The following is a 7,739-nucleotide window of genomic DNA, read 5'->3' as shown; positions in this document are numbered from 1 at the left end:
GCTAGAGCTTCGCGGAAAAAACGAGCGTGTTGCCCGTGACGAGAGGAAGCCGATGATACCCAATTTTAGGGTCCTAGGTCATTGGTTGACCTTCCAGGTCAGGTCAATGACTCAAAGTCGGGAAAATCGGGACCTGTTAGAAAGTCGTAAAGTGTGGCTGCTAAGGGGTTTTTCGGGGTGCTGATCACGAATATCGTGTTAGTTATGATCACAGATGATGTCTTGAAGCATTTAGACCAGGTCGGGTCAGGTCAGGTCAGGTCAACCAGTAGGCGTCGTGACGGGTATTCGTAGTACGTGTCAACCACCTCTGACAGCTTCGTAACATGTTACGAAGTCACCAAAACTACTTCGTAAATGTTCAAATGGTTGCTAAATTCGAATTCAGCTCCAAAAACTAGCCTAGAAACATGTAAAACTCGAAAAAGTGAACCGAGGTCACCCGAGGTCACCAAAGGTCAATGACCTGACCTGACCTTCAGGTGACCTTGACACCCACGGGAGTAACATCAAATCACATGTTTGAACGTTTGAAACCACGAAAAGCTTACAAACGCGCGGCTAGTGCGAGCCGACATACGCGAAATCGCGATTCCGGCCAAACATGGTCTCGGAAAAGAGGTCACAGGTCAAAGGTCATTTGGGTCAGGGTCATGAAATTTTCAGGGTAGGTGTAAAATTGATCAATGCGAGGGTACTGAAAGTTTCGTCGCGATCGGCCGCTTTTTACGCGAGTTATTCGCGAAAAACCATGGGGGGGTCCATCCGACCCCCCCCCCCTACACATGCGAGGGTTAACACGAGCGCACCGGAAGTTTCGTTGCAATCGGCTCCTTTTGCGCGACTTCTTTGCGAAAGCCCGAGACGGTTTCATCTGACTCCCTTTCCCCTACATGTGCACTGTACAGCTAGTTGTGACGATAGCCATGGGGCTGAGGCTAGTTTGTAGTTGTAGTTAGGTACTGATCCGACGAATCGACTGCGACCATTTTTTTTAACGATCAGACGAACGCTCGGGGCAGTTTTGGCGCGTCCAATCCTTTGAGGGATAAAAAGGTACTAGAATGGTGGCTACTTAAAAATATTGTTGTGCTGGTGTTCCCCGCCCACAGCTAATTGAACTTCAGGTAATTGGCTAATTGGCTTTAGGGAGCTCTTGAAGCGATTCTGAATCTGATGTATTTGTTGGTGTTGCTGACGCCTGCTTCACTGACATAAAAGCTAAAAAAGCATACTCAGCATCGCAAAAAGTGGGGGGGTCGACACCCCCAGTTTTCAAGAGTGGGGGGGTCACGACCCCCCCGACCCCCCCGTCGGCGACGCCCCTGGCTACACCGACTGAGCGCCCGCTTTGAAACTTTCGGCGATTGATAAGAGACGATTGATAAGCATGCATAAAACTTACATCTGATAATTCTAATATCCCTAAGGCCCAATGCTGGGTCAATTTTGAAACCTTTATTATAAGCCAAGGCGATGTTACTTTGTAACCCTCGCCGGCACAGGGGGTTGATGCAACCCCCCCTAAGGTTTTTCGCGGATAACTCGCGTAAAAAGCGGCCGATCGCGACAAAACTTTCAGTATCCTCGCATCGATCAATTTTCCATCTATCCTGAAAATTTCATGACCCTGATCCAAATGACCTTTGACCTGTGACCTTTTTTCCGAGACCATGTTTGGCAGGAATCGCGATTCTGCGTAATGCGTATGTCTGCTCGCATTAGCCGCGCGTTTGCAAGCTTTTCGTGGTTTCAAACGTTCAAACATGTGATTTGATGTTGATGCCATGCATTAGGGTGGGTGTCAAGGTCACCTGAAGGTCAGGTCAGGTCATTGACCTTTGGTGACCTCGGTTCACTTTTTCGAGTTTTATATGTTTCTAGGCTAGTTTTTGGAGCGGAATTCGAATTTAACAACCATTTGAACATTTACGAAGTAGTTTTGGTGCCTTCGTAACATGTTACGAAGATGTCAGAGGCGGATGACAGGTACTACGAATACCCGTCACGACCCCTCCCGGTTGACCTGACCTGACCTGACCCGACCTGGTCTAAACGCTTAGCGACATCATCTGTGACCAAAACTAACACGATATTCGTGATCAGCACCCCGGAAAACCCCATAGCAGCCACACTTAATGACTTTCCAACAGGTCCCGATATTCCCGACTTTGGGGTCATTGACCTGACCTGGAAGGTCAACCGATGACATAGGACCTTAACCCTCGCCCGCACATGCCATTTTCCCATCCTAGAACGCACATGGGGGGGGGGGGGGTTGCCACCCCCCCGCGCCATTTCGTTCCTGTTGGAGATAGAGCTTAGCGGTAAAGACCAAAAAGATTCTTTGGGAAGAGACAAATCCAATGATACCCAGTTTTACCTTCTCAGGTCAGTCATTGACCTTCCAGGTCAGGTCAAACTAAAAAATGTTGCTGTTTTGGGTCACCGTTGGATATCAAGTGCGCTGCTTATTAAATACCGATGACGATGCTGTTTTCTGGTGCCAAGCCAGCTAGAACCTCTTTGTCACACTACCCGACCAGAATTTTGCTGCTGAGGTCATTTCAGGTCAAGTTAGGTCAAGGTCAATTATATGTGTTTGTATGTCTGTGTGTGTCTGTGTCTGTATACTGATGTGTGCACCGATTGTTTTTGGGTCCATATTACATTAAATCATGATCTGAGAAGCTTTTACAAAAAATGCAATCAAAAACTTTACAAAAAGTAAATTCAGCTTGCCTAAAATGCAATTGTCTTATATGACCTAGGTTGACCTTGACCCTGACCTTGACCCCTGTACATCGTCAAACAGCATGTTCCATGATAGGATGGAGGTAAGACTGGCAAAAAAGGCAGAAATCAGGGTGTCAAAAGCCCACAAGGCCCATGGCAAACGCAAGATTTTGAGAATTGGCCATTTGGGTCATGACATGACCTGAAAAACAAGGTCATATCTCCGAAACCAAAAATCACAGAAACTTGAAATTTTCAGTGGACATCAAGAAAGGATAGAGGAGCAGCTATACGAAAAATCAGCCTTCTAGCTCTAAAAATGTCGAGTGCAGAGCAGAAACACTACCTGGGGGGGGGGGTGGCAACCCCTCATGTGCGGGCGAGGTTTAAAATTGGGTATCATTGGCTTCCTCTCGTGACGGGCAACACGCTCGTTTTTCCGGGGGGATTTTTCGGGGGGGGGGGGATCAAGGACCAAACGCGATGGGGAGGGGGGTCGTACATACCAACCGTAGCTACCATTAACCGGGGTCGTGCCATTTTGAGTCTTGTGCCGTCGAAGGACTCAAAATGGCCTGTGCCGGCGAGGGTTAAAATCTGAGATATAATTCTGCTAGATCTGTGCGTTTTCTGTCATCTCATGAAACGAAATTGGTGCTAGCTCAAAAACTGGACTCTACTTTAGATCGTTTTTTTTTTTTCGCGATGTTGTAGTTTATAGGAGCAGAATAGCGACAAAGGGGATGGGATTCCCCACTATGCCTACCCTTATCGGCTGGAGCGCACGTATACCAGTATGTCCGGTTCCAGTTGAAATGTCAATGTTTTCATTCAACCTTCATAAGTTCTCCCGCTGTGAGTAAGAACATTCCCCGGCGATTCCCCAGCCACCCCACGCTTAACCGCGCCATCTTACAGCCGTGTGTCATGCGCGGTGATTGGAACTTCCTGCACCCTATTTAACCCGCGCCCCACAAGTGGGGGGACTATTGAAAGCCCCCCTCTCGTTTTCTGCAATAACTTCTAAACCGCTAGAATATCGACGCAAAACTTTCTGTACCTTCAGCTGCATCAATTTGACACCTTGTGTCAAAATATGAACGTCTTAGCTACCATAGGTCGGCCGGAAATGACGTCAAAGTAACGTCATGTGCGGCCGATTTCGAAGCAAAACATTGAACTACGGCAGTTGCTCTCAAGGGTTCAGTTTTCAAGCTAATAGCAAACTGCTATCTCGGATGTTCAAAAGTTTGAAAATTTTGAAAATTATATATAATTTCAAAATTTATCCTTTCATCTTTTTCCTAAAAGTTTTTGACTTTTCAAAAAATCCGGAATATGTGAAATATGTCACATGCTCGCCAGTTTTAGCCGGATATCTTGATAAATAGCCGATTTATAGGTACCTACGCATTAGGTAGAGCAAAAATTTCATAACTATAGGTATTTTTTTTTCTTCAAATCAATTGATCAGTACATATTAAAATCGTACACCAATACAAATAGCACCATCGTGTTCTTAACCCGGCGGCCGCTGGGCCTCCGCGCCACCCGCCGGCCGCTGGGGGGGGGGGGGGCATATAGTTGCCCCCCTTTACTTCTGCGACGATATCGTCGCAACGCGAAGAGATAGAGAAGCGAAACTTTGCACACATCTCCCTGAATACCTAGCCGAGGTTGAGTCCAAATTTGGTGTCGATCCCATTTGAAATGACGTCACAGTGACGTCATAAGTGAAATTATAGATTTGCGACTCTCATATTCCTCACGATACAGCAGATATATGGGACCGAATATAAAGGGCCAATTATTGGTCAGAAACTAGATGGAAGTGTAGTTAGATGTTTTAGGATGACAGCAGGTGCTGTCTAGTTCATTTACAGTTGAGTTTCATGCTCAGCGTCATCAGAAACGGTCCATATCGGAAAACGACAAAACTTCATGACGTCACTGTGACGTCATCTTAGGTGCTACAACCACCAAACTTTCCTCAAACATTGCCTAGGTATTCATTTGAAGCTATGCCAAGTTTCACGTTCGTAGCTCATCAGGTTTCGGAGATATTTCACCAAACGTAAAGGGGGGGGGCAACTTTATGCCCCCCCCAGCGGCTCGTGGGTTAAGCTCAAACTGCATCCGACAGACACCATCTTAGTTGATTTTTTTAAGCTTTTTAATTTGACCTTTTTTTGCCTGAAATGGGCCTGACCTCAGTCCTTAGCTACTAGTGGTGTCAATCGGAACTTGAATCTTCGGAATTCCGATTTTGTCCAATGTCCAATTCGGAATTCGGTTGGACAATGACAGCAGGCCTCGGACAACTTTGGACAATCGCTTGCTATACCTCAACATTTTTATAAAGAAATCGTGTTTAACATTGATTGGCTATTAGAAAGCTCAGCTTTCGATATGATTACCACTTTAGAGCTGGTACCGATACATTAAAAGCAAATTAAATAACGGTGTTGAGTGTAAACTATTGCGTAGATGTCGGACATCTTCGGACAAATGGCTGGCTTGGACATTCGGTCGACGTAAGTATTGGACATTGGACAGACCTTGGACATATGTTTTCTGAAATTGACATCACTATTAGCTACATTCAACTCAAAATGACCTCCAATGACATAAACGATATCGAATTCGAAATCTATGGCCTAAATGGACCATAAAACATGTGTCACGCTACCAATTTATGATATGAGATTTCCGTGACCTGTGATGACCTGAACCTGACATGAAAATCAAAGTACAAGTTTGGTACACTCAGGGTATCTAGAGCATCGATTCACAAGTGCGTAAACCAAAAATGAGCCTTATCTGACTTGTAAACCGGCGGCCAGAGCCCAAAATGTGAACAAGGTAAACATCTATAATTTTTATTTGGACCTGACCTGTGACGCCATCGGTGACCTCGAGGTCAATAAAATTAGGATTCGCTCAACAGTTTTCCGGAGCTATTGGACGCCATTTGAAATGTAATAATCGGCCTAATAGTTTCGGAGTTAGGAGCGTGTTATACGCAGATCCCAGTGGGGCGCGGGTGGGCACCTTCGCCCCAGGTGGGGGGGGGGGGGCATATGTTACCACCCTGTCGCGTTTTTTGCGTATAAATAAAAAACCGCGCGCGTAGCGCTGCGCCGCTTGGGGTAGCTTTTGGTACATCAATTTTGGACAATGTGTGAAATTTTTGACCCCAGGTCATGTCAGGTCAGGTCACCAGGTCAAGTTAACTGACCAAGCCTAAAAAAGTTTGCGATCATGTCCAGCCTGCAATGTTTGTCAGAAAGATTTTAAACTTGGTGGATTGCATGCTGTTATGGGCGCCTACAATTTGTATATCTCGGATTTTTTATACCTATCCGTGACCTAAGGTCAGGTCAGTGGCGTGGCCTTTCCATTACAAGTCAATGGAGAAAAATGATAATGCGTTTAGATCCGTGTGTACGCATAGGAACAGTCCAAATATTTCAGAATCACAATGATTTGGACCACCCGTGATGACCAAGGTGTCATTTTTGTTGATAGCCCCTAGAAAGGTCATCCGAGGTCATTTGAGGCTACAAACAGATTTTTGCCAATAACTCGCGATTGGAAAGAGATAGAACGCTGGGGATGGTCTAATTGTGTTTGTCTTATTGATACACATCGACTGATATGCAACATGACCTTTTCCAGTCAGGTCATGACCTTGACCTGAGGTCAAATTTTCAAGTTGACCTTTCAAGGTCAAATTATAGTTCATTCGACGCGTCTCGGCGAGAGGAACACGATTCTGGCAATAGACATGTCGTGGCTCTTTGTAGTGGAAAGTAATTGTCGAAAAACACTTTTCGTAAAAAAACAGCTATTTTTGGAGTTTTTGCCCTCTGGAGGTAAAAACCGTTGACCTGAGGTCAATTTTGATTATGACCTTATCAAAAGAAGAGTTCAAAAGCTATCGATTGCTTTTCCATGCGTTTTTCTAGCTATCATAGTTCCTGAGATAACGGCATGTTTTCTGAAAAATATTATGACAATTGGCAAATTTTGACCTTTGCTGACCTCTGGTGACCCCAATATTGCTCTAAGATGAAAAATGACTGAAATACTTTCAAACGTACCCATTGAGAGGTATCGACTGCTTTTTACCGCGTCTTTCTAGCCCTCTTAGTTTTTGAGTTAGAGGTGGGTGGTAACATATGCCCCCCCCCCCCCCCACTAGGGCGAAGTTGGCTGAGACCGCCATTGGGGCGCGGGTTAATTAGAGGATCCACATTGCACCCATGGGCCATGACCACCTCTCCCTATGTCCCCGAGGTCATCACAGGTCACGAAAGGTCTTCAGCATTTTTTAACAGTAACTTTTGACAAAGACAAGCTACAACGACGAAAATACCTTAGTTATGCTCGGGTCGATGATGCGGATCGACTGATATTCAACATGATGTTTTACGGTCAGGTCATGACCTTGACCTCGGGTCAACTTATCGAAATTACCTTCTAAGATCATTCTTATCATTCGACGCGTCTTGACGAGAGAAACACGATTCTGGTAAAAGCAATGCCGTGCGTCAGTTCAGTCAAAAGTTATTACGTTTTTTTCCTTCATAAAAATGGCCAATTTAAGTTTTTGCCCCTTGGAGGCTATACCTAATCTTAGGTGAAATCTGGAGTAAGAGAGCTGGGGTAAGAGAGCTTACTCCAGAAAGAGCGTTGAAGGATCTATAAAATGCGCTTTTCCGCGGCACGGTAGCTCTTTGACTTCACCTAAAAATGACCGAAGTAGATACCTTCATTATTTTTAACGCTCCTTCGAATGCCCCGTACCGCCTGACGCCTATCGCTATGCCTATACGAAGCCAAGGAGCCGAGGGGAGGGGCGTTAAGACAAGCTAGAACGACAACCACGCTGCATGATGGTTGGCGTAGAGTACCGGCCTGGCGCGGGTTTACCAGTTTTGGCAGCTGCAAGAGGCAGATATGCCCCATTGCCTCATCTCCCCCTTGGATCCACCAGTAAG

Source organism: Amphibalanus amphitrite, unplaced genomic scaffold (assembly GCF_019059575.1).
Source record: "Amphibalanus amphitrite isolate SeventyFive unplaced genomic scaffold, NRLGWU_Aamphi_draft 000877F_arrow, whole genome shotgun sequence".
Lineage (NCBI taxonomy): Eukaryota > Metazoa > Arthropoda > Thecostraca > Balanomorpha > Balanidae > Amphibalanus > Amphibalanus amphitrite.
The sequence above is the reverse complement of the archived record's forward strand: the minus strand, read 5'-3'. Positions refer to the sequence as shown.